This window comes from Oryctolagus cuniculus, chromosome 5, assembly GCF_051225735.1.
Source record: "Oryctolagus cuniculus isolate XC-2025 breed Fujian yellow rabbit chromosome 5, ASM5122573v1, whole genome shotgun sequence".
NCBI lineage: Eukaryota > Metazoa > Chordata > Mammalia > Lagomorpha > Leporidae > Oryctolagus > Oryctolagus cuniculus.
In genome coordinates this window covers 34,003,572-34,016,307 of record NC_142871.1, presented here as the reverse complement: position 1 = coordinate 34,016,307, position 12,736 = coordinate 34,003,572, and positions in this window count along the sequence as shown.

Genomic DNA, 12,736 nt, shown 5'->3' with positions numbered 1-12,736 from the left:
CATCCATGTGAACAACACCTGTGTCTTCTGGTTCTGGAAGAATAGCACCAAGTACTATTTACTAATTCATGGTATTTGCATCATTAAGCAGGACAAACACTAACGCTGAAAGATAGTATCTTCCAGCTGATGTTTTCAGTAGTCTTCTCCATTTTTCTATAAAGCCAAGTACTTTTGAGTGGTGAGTACATAAGACCAATGGACCTAATATGGACTTAAGTTTTGTATATTTTTCAATAAAATGAGTTCCTGGGTCTTTGGGACATTAAGAATGTATAGGAGTCATTCTGAAAATCTATGGCAGAAACGTAAAAGGCAAATCCAAATCCATAATAATTACCTATTATAGTTAAGATAAATTAATAATCTCTACATGATGGAAAAGCTTCCAGCAGTGGATTTTCTACCTGGGTGCCTTCTCATCAAGAGGTTGGTTGGTCTTTCCAGGCAGGGTTATGAGTGGAAGTGGGAGGGGATACCTAGGGTTGTTTGTAGCTGATGCCACCACCAAGTTTGGACACTCAGAACATCTGGCTGGGTCAGAGTAACACTCAGATCACCAAGTATCTTCCTCCCTTTTACTGACAGTAGCTAATATAGGAACTTATATTCAGTTTTCTTCTGTTTGAAAAGGACATCCCAGAATGTCCACTGGACTACAAGCATGCTGGAGGCTTCAGACTCTATCGGCTTTTCTGGGACCTATTTCCCACCTTGTAATATATATGCTTTTCCAAGATATATAGAGTCCCCTTCACTTCCTTCTTTTCAGTCCTATCAACAAGAAGACATCAGTGTAACAAATCAGAGTAGTGCCCTGCGGCATAGTGAGACAATCAACACCCCCACAACTAAAATGTGAAACAGAATCTGCAAACCGATGTGAAGAAGCAAGATAGTGAAGGAATATTTCTCACTGCACCAGACCTCTAGTGTCAATTTATTAGAATAAAGAAGAAAAAAAGAATCCACTATACCATTAACTGCATGCCAGGATGTTTTAGAACATTGTTTTGCTGTAATAAGAAGACTTTGTTCAAACAACTGTTGTATTTAGAGTTACTATTTGAATATGCGCTTATGGTAATTCATAGTTATCAGCCAAGATTCATACCCTTCTACAAGTCACAAATTCAATAATTAAATGGGCAAGCAACAGGGAACAGTATCTTCATACTTTCTATTTGCTTGGCATAATATCTGTAGTTCCATGAGGGTCACATTATTGTTTTTGATTTATTACATTGTATACTAGAAACAAGAAATCCTCAACATTACTATTTACAAATAACACTGCCATATCAGCATGGCAAAGCAGTAAGCCTACCACCCATTTTGGTCCTCACAAAGGTTTGGCAACTCATATAGATTTGCCAGCACCACTTCTCTAGGGAGCCTTAGTCTGGCATGGGCTGCTACTGGGGAGTCTCTTGGAAAAAAAATATGTCCAGAAATCAAGTGGGAGGAAACATCATGGTCCTAGGGATTTGTTCCATTTGTTACAGAGCTCAGAGAGTTACCGGGTATTTGGGGAGCATGGTTGGGCCCTCAGAAAATAGCTCAGGCTCTAACAAGACATAGAAGCTGAAGTGGAGCTCAGAACCACTCTGAAGAAAGTGACCCCTCCTGCCTACTAAGTTATTAACTTCAGTGACAAGAGTTTCTCTGATCAGACCTATTGGTGAGGTCAAGGTTGGTAAGGCCAAGAAGATCTGGAAAAATCAATGATTGACATCATTATTTTATGCATAGCTTAGTTAGGCTTAGAAAATTCTTGTATATGATGCTACCTCCTTTCTCCTTACCTCACATGATTAACAGCACTTCACCCCCTGTAATACTGCTCATTTTTCAAGTTTGGTTATCTCACATGCTCAGAAGGGTCTAACAATGAAACTTGCCCAGTGTTCCACTCAACTGCTTAGTGAACTCCGCTCTTTTTATGGCATGAAGACGAAGTAGCAAGGATTTACGTTTTAGAATGGTGTACAGTCACTTTTCTATGAAGTACTATCATAAAGAACACCCAGTTGAACATGAATTTAACAGCTTGAACCTGCTTGGAAAGCCTCTTCTACATGGAGTGGTGTTGTAATTGCTAAGGCAGCTGCATTTTTTCTGGAGATTAGCAAAGATTCTTTGAAGCATTCAAAAACATATAGTCATTGTGTATGTTAGCACTACCCTTGAAATAACAAAAGATCTTTTGATAAGAATCCTAAGCTACAAGTATCTCCATGCTTGAGAATAATGGACCCCCCAGACTCACATTCCTGCTTTTACAGTTGACTCATCTGCTTCGTGAGTCTTCCTGATAAGCAAAGAATGAAAGTGGATATGAAGTGAGCATACACTGAGTCATGCGGAGGACCTTTTGCTTAGTTTTGAAAGAAATGATTTAGCGCCCTAAGTTCCAATACAAGGAATTGTGGGAGTTAAATGAGTTCAGAAAGTACTCATGGATGTATTCAAGTTTGAGTCAAAAAACCCAGCAAAATTCATATTGCCCTTTTGTTTGTATTCAAAGAGAATCAAATTATAGCCGTGAATTTCTGAGTACTGCTCCAGTTAAAGCACCCATTGTTTTTAAAGATTTATTTCTGTATTTACTTGAAAGGCAGAGTTACAGAGCAAGAGAAGGAAACAGAGGGAGAAAGATCTTCCATCTGCTGGTTTACTCCTCAAATGGCCTCAGTAGCCAGAGCTGAGCCAATCTGAAGCCAGCAGTCAGGAGCTTCCTCTGGGTCTTCCACATGGGTGCAGTGACCCAAAGTCTTGGACCATCTTCTGCTGCCTTCCGAGGCACATTATCATGGAGTTGGACTGTAAGTGGAGCAGGAAGAACTTGAACCATCAACTATATGGGATGGCAGAGCTACAGAGGGCAGCTCTACCCACTACGTCTCAGTGCCTGCCCCTATTTTTCTATTTTTTTAAAAAATGCTGAATGAACACCTAAGTCAAATCTTGTCTTAACAACAACAACAAAATTAATAGCAAGCAACCAAAGCAATAATTTTTAAGTTTCTGTTGATAACTTTTTATCTAAATTGCCTACCGTCACACTCATAACTGTAAGATCTGGGCTTTGACCAGCCTCACCTCATTGCCCCTCCTATCATGCAGGCCACCTTTCAGGATCTCGACTTTGCCAAGCCTTTTTATGCTGTGAGTTTTTGCACATGGTGTTCTCTTTGCCCTAGATAATTCTCCATCCTGCCCAATTCCCCAAGCTCCTTATATAACTGGCTCCTTTGAATTCTTTACATTTAATTGTGACTTCCTAAAAATGATCCTCCTAAAATTTAGATTCAAGCAATGCCAACACCAGCAGGCTTTTTTTTTTTTAATGGAAATTGACAAATTGATTGTGAAATGTATATGGAGATGCAAAGGACCAAGAATACCCAAGAAAGTCTTGAAATAGATGTACAAAGCACTAATGATGAAACAAAAGAGGGAAATATTGAAATGCAATAAAATAAGAACTTTTTAAATCCGGTAATACCATTAAGATTGTGAAAAACTATGTCACCAATTTGTGTGTATGCTCACATGTGGGTAGTCTTTGGTCTAAAATCTGTAAAGAATTCTTGAAAATCTGTAAGAAAGAGAACCTACTAGAAAAATGAGCAAAAGGCTTAAAGAGGTACTTGGAATAAAATAAACAAATGGTCTATTAACATATGAAAAGATGCTCAACTACACTAATCATCTGGGAAATGTAAATCAAAAATATAATGCAAACTGCATGCACACCTTCTGAAATAGCTAAAATTCAAAACTCTCACAATATCAAGCACTTGTAAATATGTGGGAAGAAAACTGGCATTCCCATTAACTGCTGGTAGAAATGTAAATTAACACAACAGCTTTCTTTTTTAAAATTTATTTATGTATTTGAAAGCCACAGTTACAGAGAGAGAAGGAGAGGCAGAGAGAGAGATCTTCCATCTGCTGCTGACTCCCCAAACGGCAACAAAGGCCAGGCTGAAATCAGGAGCCAGGAACTTCCTCTGGGTCTTCCACAGTGTCCAGGGACCCAAGCACTTAGGCTATCCTCCACTGCTTTCCCAGGCACATTAGCAGGGAGCTGGATCAGAAGTGAAGTAGCTGGGACTCAAACCAGCACCCATATGGGATGCCAACATTGCAGGAGGTAGCATTACCCATTATGCCACTACACCAGCCCCTAACACAAGCACTTTGAAACAAATTTGAATCCATCTACGAAATCTGAGTAGATATGTACACAACGACCAGGTAACTTCTCTCTGAAATATATAAGCTACAGGAATGTGTATAAATGCTTCTAAACATGTAAAAATGCAAATACAACATGTCATCATGTCACAGCGTTTCAAAATTGGCTAAAAAATGCAAATATCCATCAATAACAGAATGAAGCAGTTAAATAAAATATGATATATTCATACAATATCAAAAAAGTAATGAAGAAATAAACTATATTCAGCAACATAGACAAACCTCACACAGTGTTGAATGAAATAAGTCAAATGCAAAGGGATACATATGACATGATGCCCTTTACATAAATTGAGAACATAGAAACATAGACAAAACTAAATTAATCTGTGGTGACTGCTATGGTTTCAATCAGTTATAAGATTTTCAAGAGATAGGCTCTTTAAGAACTGATTCGAGCTTTGCCCTAATGAATGAACTAATCATGCAATTAGTAGATTAGTAAGCTATCTCAAGAGTGGTCTGATATAAAAGCCAATTTAGCTGGATCTCTCCCATGCTCCCTGTCTCTCCCCCAAGTGATTCTACCTGAACCTCAGGACTCTGCCAACAAGAAGGCCATCACCAAATGTGGCCTCTTGAGCTTAGACCAGAACTGTGAGCTAAAATAAGTCTCCTTTCTTTATAATTCACCTAGCCTGGGATATTCCATTATTAGCAACAGAAAGCAGAATGATATAGTGACAGAAGTCAGGAGAGGAATTACCTTAAGTGAGAGAAGGAGGAGGGTTTTGAATACTGGTTACATTTCACTTCCGAATTAGGATCATTATTATATGAGAATGTTTACATTGTAAAATTTATTTTTATTGTATGATTAATTTGTAAACTTTTATACTTTTTGGAGTATATATTATATTTCAATAAAAGATTTATTTAGGGAGCTGGCATTGTAGCACAACAGGTTAAGCCACTGCCTGTGATGCCAGCATCCCATATGGGTGCCAGTTCAAGTCCCAGCTGCTCTACTTATGACCCATCACTCTGCTAATGCACTTGCATAAGTAGTGGAAGATGGCCCAAGTGCTACTAACGTGGGAGATCAGGATGGAGTTATAGGGTCCTGTCTTTGGCCTGGCTCAACCCTTCGGGGAGTAAATTAGCTGATGGAATATCTCTCTCTCTCTCTCTCTCATGTTTCTTGTAACTCTTCCTTTCAAATAAATAAATAAATCTTTTCTAAAAGAAATTAAAAATTTCCCTGCTCCCTTGCCTCTATGGGTACAACCAGCTCTGGATAGCTACGTAGGAGTAAGGTTGTAGGCCAGCGCCGCGGCACAATAGGCTAATCTTCCGCCTGCGGTGCCAGCACCCCAGGTTCTAGTCCCGGTCAGGGCACCAGATTCTGTCCCAGTTGCTGCTCTTCTGGTCCAGCTCTCTGCTGTGGCCCAGAAGTGCAGAGAAGGATGGCCCAGGTCCTTAGGTACTGCACCCACGTGGGAGACCAGAAGAGGCACCCGGCTCCTGGTTTCGGATCAGTGCAGTGCGCCGGCCACAGCGGCCATTGGGAAGTGAACCAACGGAAAAGGAAGACCTTTCTCTCTCTGTCTCTCTCTCACTGTCCACTCTGCCTGTCAAAAAAAAAAAAGGGGGGGGGGGAGTAAGGTTGTGGTGTGTGGCACCTGACTTCTATCATGCACCCATTCTCACACTTGCTGAGCTAGCACCATAGTTTTTGGTCTTTAGCTTATACAGGTTACTATGGAGTTATACCATAACTGCATGTGGGAAGTCTGACACTGCCATCTACAACTATTGGCACCCCAGAAGGAAAGGACTCAAGGTTCTGCTCCAAGTCATTTGCAGTGTCCAAGCGTCTGGGATCCTCCTACCAGAAGGATCTCACTTTGAGACTTCATGCATTCATTCAAAGTTATAGCCCATACCCTGATTCCTGTCCGTTCTCCCTAATACTTAGCGTTTGTGAAACTCAGAATCCCAGCCATGTATAGGGATGGGTGGAGGAGGGTAAACTACACATAAACCAAATGATATGATTGGTTTTTAATTAAAGGCCTTTGGCTGCCCTTTTCTACATTTAAAACAAGTATATACATCTTGACAGTTCTAAAGGAGTAACAGAAAAAAAAATAATGGCCCTAAATTCTTTGTAGCTCCTTCCAACAGTAAGTGTAATATAATTCCTCACTTCCTGAATCTGGACTGGCCCTGTGATCCTTTTTAACTAACAAAATGAGGTGGAAGTAACACTGTACAATTTTCAAGGAAGGCCTCAAGATACCTCCCTCTCTTGACCTTTCGCTGCTCTGAGAGTGCATGTCAAAAACCCAAGCCTGGGTCTCCTCTACTTCCGATTCAGCTCTCTGCTAATGTGGCTAGGAATGCAGCAGAAGTTGGCCCGAGTCCTTGGGCCCCTGCACCCACATGGGAGACCCGGAAGAAGCTCCTGGCTCCTGGCTTCATATCGTCCCAGTTCCAGCCATTGTTGTCTTTTGGAGTGAACCAGCAGATGGAAGATATCTCTCTTTCTCTCTAAATCTGCCTTTCAAGTAAATAAACAAATCTTAAACAAAAAAAAAAAAAAAAAAAGCCAGGCTCGTCCCCTAAGGGAGTGAAAAGCTACATGCACACAGAAGCCTAGGCACCAGACAGCCAATCACCAGATGTTAAGGAGGCCACCTTGGACAACCTGCTAGTACAGTCACCAGCCAACTGCAATTGTATCAACTGTATGAGTGAGCATAGGCCAGACCAGCAGAAAAACTGCCCTGCGGAACTGGACCCAAACTGCTGACCTACAGAATAAACAACAAACACATGCTTGTGTTTTTAAACCATTACATTTTAGGATGTTTTGTTACAAAGCAGGAGATAACTGATACAGTAAGGTACACAGAACCTGGCATAATCTGGCCCTGCCTGTCTGCCTGCAGCAGGCATTCCTGACTTCCCACACCCATGGCCATTCTGAGTTCCTTAAACACTCCTCAACTGTTCCTTGCCCCGCAGATTTGCATATCCTCCCCCTGTCCAGAACACACTTCTCCCTGCCATTTTCTTAGCTACATTTTTCTCATTTTGCAAGCTCCTCAACTCAGAGAGATCTTCTCTGATAACCCAATATAAAATAGGTTTCCTGGGGCCGGCACCATGGCACAATGGGTTAATCCTCCTCCTGCAGCACAGGCATCTCATGTGGGCACCAGTTCTAGTCCCAGCAGCTCCTCTTTGGGTCCAGCTCTCTGCTGTGGCCTGGGAAAGCAGAGTAAGACAGCCCAGGTCCATGGGCTCCTGCACCCACACGAGGAACCTGGCTTGCTGCTTCGGATCGGTCCAGCCCTGGCGGTTGCGGCCATCTGGGAAACAAACCAGTGGATGGAAGACTTTTCTCTCTGTCTCTCCTCACTGTTTGTAACTCTATCTCTCAAATATATAAATAAATCTTTAAAAAATATATGTTTCCCTGGTTTTCCTCATTGATGGCACCCTGTTCTTTGCAGTACCTATTCATAATTTATAAATAAATTGTACTTGTATTGATTTACTCTCTCAATATACCATAAGATCCATGAGGACAGGGACCAAGTACCTTTAGTTTATACTCCAAAAAGAACCTATACCCAGTACTCACGTGTATTGAGTACTTAATAAATTCATTAAAGAATTACGTGAATGCTTTATACTACAGCTATGTATGTATGACAGTATCTCAGAAACATCCTGATTTAAAACTCCAATGACATCAGTTCCCTGTAATCAATCTACCAAGCAGATCATACAGTTGGGAATCAGAAATATCAGCTGCTTCTGTTCTGCTCCAATATTGAAAAGGAGTTGCTGATAGACAGGCCTAAGGATAGAGTCAGATGAAATGCCTGCACACGGATGAAAGGGAAACAGCCAGAATTTGTTTTCAAGTCTTTTAAAATCCCTTTTCCACCTATATTGATGTTAGTACAGAATAAAAACTGGTCAGATATTGTTTCTGAAAAATAAATCTATTCCTACATTTGAAAATTGCTTACAAGTCCAGAACATCTAACTTTGTGTGTGTGTGTGTGTGTTGAAATAAATCGTTATGTTAGCCTATCTTAAGAAGCCTGGCTTAGCCAGTCCCAAAGGGACAAATACCATATGTTCTCCCTGATCGGTGACGACTGACTGAACACCAAGAGGGAAACCTGTTGGAGTGAGGTGGACACTATGGGAAACGGTGGCTTGATCAGCATAGCCCTGACTGTTAATGAACAACTAAATACATTATCCCTCTTAGTAGTTTTTTTATCTGTTCTACTTAATATGACTGGTTTAGATCTGTAATTGATGCACAGTTATTCTTAAGTGTTGAAAATTAACTGAAATGTGATCCCTGTTGAACATGGTGGTGGGAATGGGAGAGGGAAGAGATGTATAATTTGGGACATGCTCAGGCTGACTTGCCCCAAGTGGTGGAGTTGGAAGCATACCAGGGGATTCCAATTCAATCCCATCGAGGTGGCATGTACCAATGCCATCTCACTGTTCCAGGTGATCAGTTTCAGTTCACAGTTGGTCATGGTGGAGGGACTGGGAGTCAAAGGGAGCACATAGACAAGTCTAGTACCTGCTAACGCTAACCGATGGAGTAAATAAAGGGGAGAGTGATCCAACATGGGAAGTGAGATACTCAGCAGACTCACAGAATGGCAGATGTCCTAAATAGCACTCTGGCCTCAGAATCAGCCCTAAAGGCATTCGGAGCTGGCTGAAAAGCTCATGAGAGTATTTCAGGCATGGAAAGCCAAGACACTCTGGCAAAAGATCTCTGCGAGTGAGATCCCAGTGGAAAGAACAGGTCATCAAAAAAGGAGGTACCTTTCTCTGAAGGGAGGAGAGAACCTCCACTTTGACTATGACCTTGTCTAAACAAGATAAGAGTCGGAGAACTCAGAGGGCTTCCATAGCCTTGGAAACTCATGACTGGAGCACAGGGAGATTACTGATGCCATAGACAGGAGTGTCAATTGGTAAAGTCAACAACAGGAGTCACTGTGCACTTACTCCTCATGTAGGATCTCTATCCTTAATGTGCTGTACATTGAGATTTAATGCTATAACGAGTACTCAAACAATATATTTCACTTTGTGTTTCTATGGGGGTGCAAACTGTTGAAATCCTTACTTAATGCATACTAAACTGATCCTCTGTAAAAAAAAAAAAAAGAAATTATCAATTCCCAACTTGACTCTCATTGGGATTAAACATGACAATAGGTCTGCTCTGATTTCATCATCATTTAAAAAAATCATCTATTATTTTTCACTTTATGTTTCTGTGTGGGAGCAAACTGTTGAAATCCATACTTGATGTATACTAAGCTGATCTTCTGTATATTAAGATAATCAAAAATGAATCTTGATGTGAATGGAAGGGGAGAGGGAGTGGGAAAGGGGAGGGTTGTGGGTGGGAGGGACGGTATGGGGGGGAAGCCATTGTAATCCATAAGTCGTACTTTGGAAATTTATATGCATTAAATAAAAGTTAAAAAAAAAAAAAAGAAGCCTGGCTTTTCCTAAAATTATATACCATTTAAGCAAAAATATGATACTAGCTTAATGGAGAATTTTCTAGGTGTTAACAGGATAGTAAGGAAGTCTAAATAGAAATCAAAATTAAGACACAAAAGCTAATGAAGGAGAGATTGATGGAACTGGGAAGTAAAGCTCATCAAATATATATATAATGCAGTTAAGCCAGCTGCACACAAGAGGAGGAAGTGCAGGTGACATGACAATAAATGTCAATAAATGACACATCATTTATTGATTCACCCATTCAAAATTTAATGAGCATCTATTATGCAACCAACACTGTTGTATATCCTGAGACTGCAAGGTCATCAAGCAGACAATGGTAAGGTGTGGCTACTTCGTGGTCATCACAGACCCAGACCTCTTCCATCTTGCTGCTTCTCCGTCACTATTTTATCTTCCCATCTTCAAATGTTCCTGATCAAAAAAATAGCTGCTGGAGGTGCATCAACCTCATACAGGTTCACAGCTAGATCAATGAAAAGAGGGAAAGGGCAAGGAGGTGCGTCCTCTTCCAATGCTTCCCAAATGTCCTACCCAAGAAGTTGCATTGACCTTCCTTGGCCGCCTTTAATCATAACATAGGGTCTACATTTCTACTGGGAAATAGAGTCCTCTGATTGAGCACATTGCCTCCTGGAATAAAACTGATTCCTTTACTTAGGGGTACAAGGAAAATGGGGATTAGTTTGGTAAACAACAGGCTCTGTCACAGAGATCACTGATGGAGCCAAATGGAGACGTTAAGGGGAGCTGGTGTCCACAGCAGGGCCATCAAGATAAAGTGGAAAAGGAACACCTACTTTTTTTTTTTTTTTGACAGGCAGAGTGGACAGTGAGAGAGAGAGAGAGAAAGGTCTTCCTTTTGCTATTGGTTCACCCTCCAATGGCCACTGCGGCCGGCGTGCTGCGGCCGGCGCACCGCGCTAATACGATGGCAGGAGCCAGGTACTTATCCTGGTCTCCCATGGGGTGCAGGGGCCCAAGCACTTGGGCCATCCTCCACTGCACTCCCGGGCCACAGCAGAGAGCTGGCCTGGAAGAGGGGCAACCGGGACAGAATCCGGCGCCCCGACCGGGACTAGAACCCGATGTGCCGGCGCCGTAAGGCGGAGGATTAGCCTAGTGAGCCGCGGCGCCAGCTAGGAACACCTCTTTTTCAAATTCTTTATTTATTTGAAAAGTAGAGAGAGACCAAGAGGTCTTCTGACAACTAGTTCATTCCCTGAATGCCTGTAAAAGGGCTATACAGGCAGAAATGAGGAACCAAGAGTTCCAAGCAGGTTTCCCACATGGGAGGCAGGGATGCAAGTAGTTAAGTCATCACCTACTGCTGCCCAGGATGTACATTAGCAGGAAGCCAAGACAGTGGGCCAGCCAGGACTCGAACCAAGATACTGTCAGAGAATATGGGCATCTCAACAGCCCCTTTTTCCTACACCAAATGCTCGGCGGAAGAGGAACACTTCTTTTCTCTAGGAAAGGGGCAAATCCTGGTGAACAAATTTTTCTGTCACTGAGTTTTCAACAACCTCACTAGTTCAATATCCTGTGTATTCTCAGTTTTTCAAGTTTTCTTCTATTTTACAGAAAATGACTAATGCGGATCTCCTTTCAAGACCCTGGGCTTTTTCCCCAGTGAGTATCTATTAATCTACGGAGGTTATCACAAGGTTGAGAACTAGTAACATACATAAGTCCAAAAGAAAAATAAGGCTTACCGATCTAGTGTTTTCTTTAAAAGTTATTACTGTTTTGTAACAAAACCTGAAGCTCACTTCCTTGCATAAGTTCTTGTACACACTTTGGCAGTGCCACAAACAAGTATGGCATTGTGTCAGGGCCCTCTCCCTCCTTCCTGGGAGGACCATTGTCCTGCAATTCTCTATCACAGCCACTTGGGCAAATGGCATATGCAAGGCCATCACTCTCCTTTTGTGTCCCACGGATATTTCTTGTAAAGTCCACAAAATACAATCATGACATACAACTGGTCCGATAGTTTCCAGCTACTGATGTAAGCTCGATGGAATTTAATTTGAATTTTCAGACACTTTATTATTATTCTCTTTTATTCCAAACACCCTGGTTTTCCCTGGTTTTTCACTATAATCCCATCTCACATTTGTCATTGTAAGCCTGGCAAAGCAGCCTTCTTTCCCAAAGGACAAGCTACTTCCAGAAATCTCTATAATCACTGAGACTTCTCATCCTATGTCTCCCTATTTCTCTATTACCAGAAACTTTCTTTGTATGGAATCACCATAACATATTTAGACTCTGCCTACAAAATGTAGCTTCCTCAAAGTCACAGAAAATCTTGAGCCCAAATTAAAAATGTGTGCATTGTTCATTAAAGGTATTTATACATTTTTGGTTAAAATAAAAAAAAATAGCTCTTACCTCAAATTTTACAATATTGAAAAACATTTTAAAGGTAGTATCAAGGGTGGGCATTTGGTACAACAATTAAGATGCCACTTGGGAGGCCCACATCCCATACCAAAGTGCTGGGGTTTAAGGCAGAGCTCTGCTCCAAATTCCAGCTTCCTGCCAATACATACTCTAAGAGGTTACAGGTGATGGCTCATGTACATGGATACCTGCCACTCATGTAGGAGACCCAGATTGAATTCTGAACTCCTGGCTGTGGCCTGGCCTAGTCCTACCTAGCTGTCATGGATATTGAGGGAGTGAACCAGAGGGAGGAAGAGCTCCATCTATCTCTTTGCTCCCTGTGTGTGTGCCCCTGCCTTTCAAATATTTTAAAGTAGTGTAATAAAACTAATAAATAATTTGTCCCTCTGCACAGTGTGTCACCACTTCTTTCCTCTCCATCTCCATGTGAATACTAAACAAATTATTCTCAGTTCAGATCTTCCAAAACAGGGCCAAGGACAAATGCAACATGCTGAGTTCAGGATTCAGATGAATATAT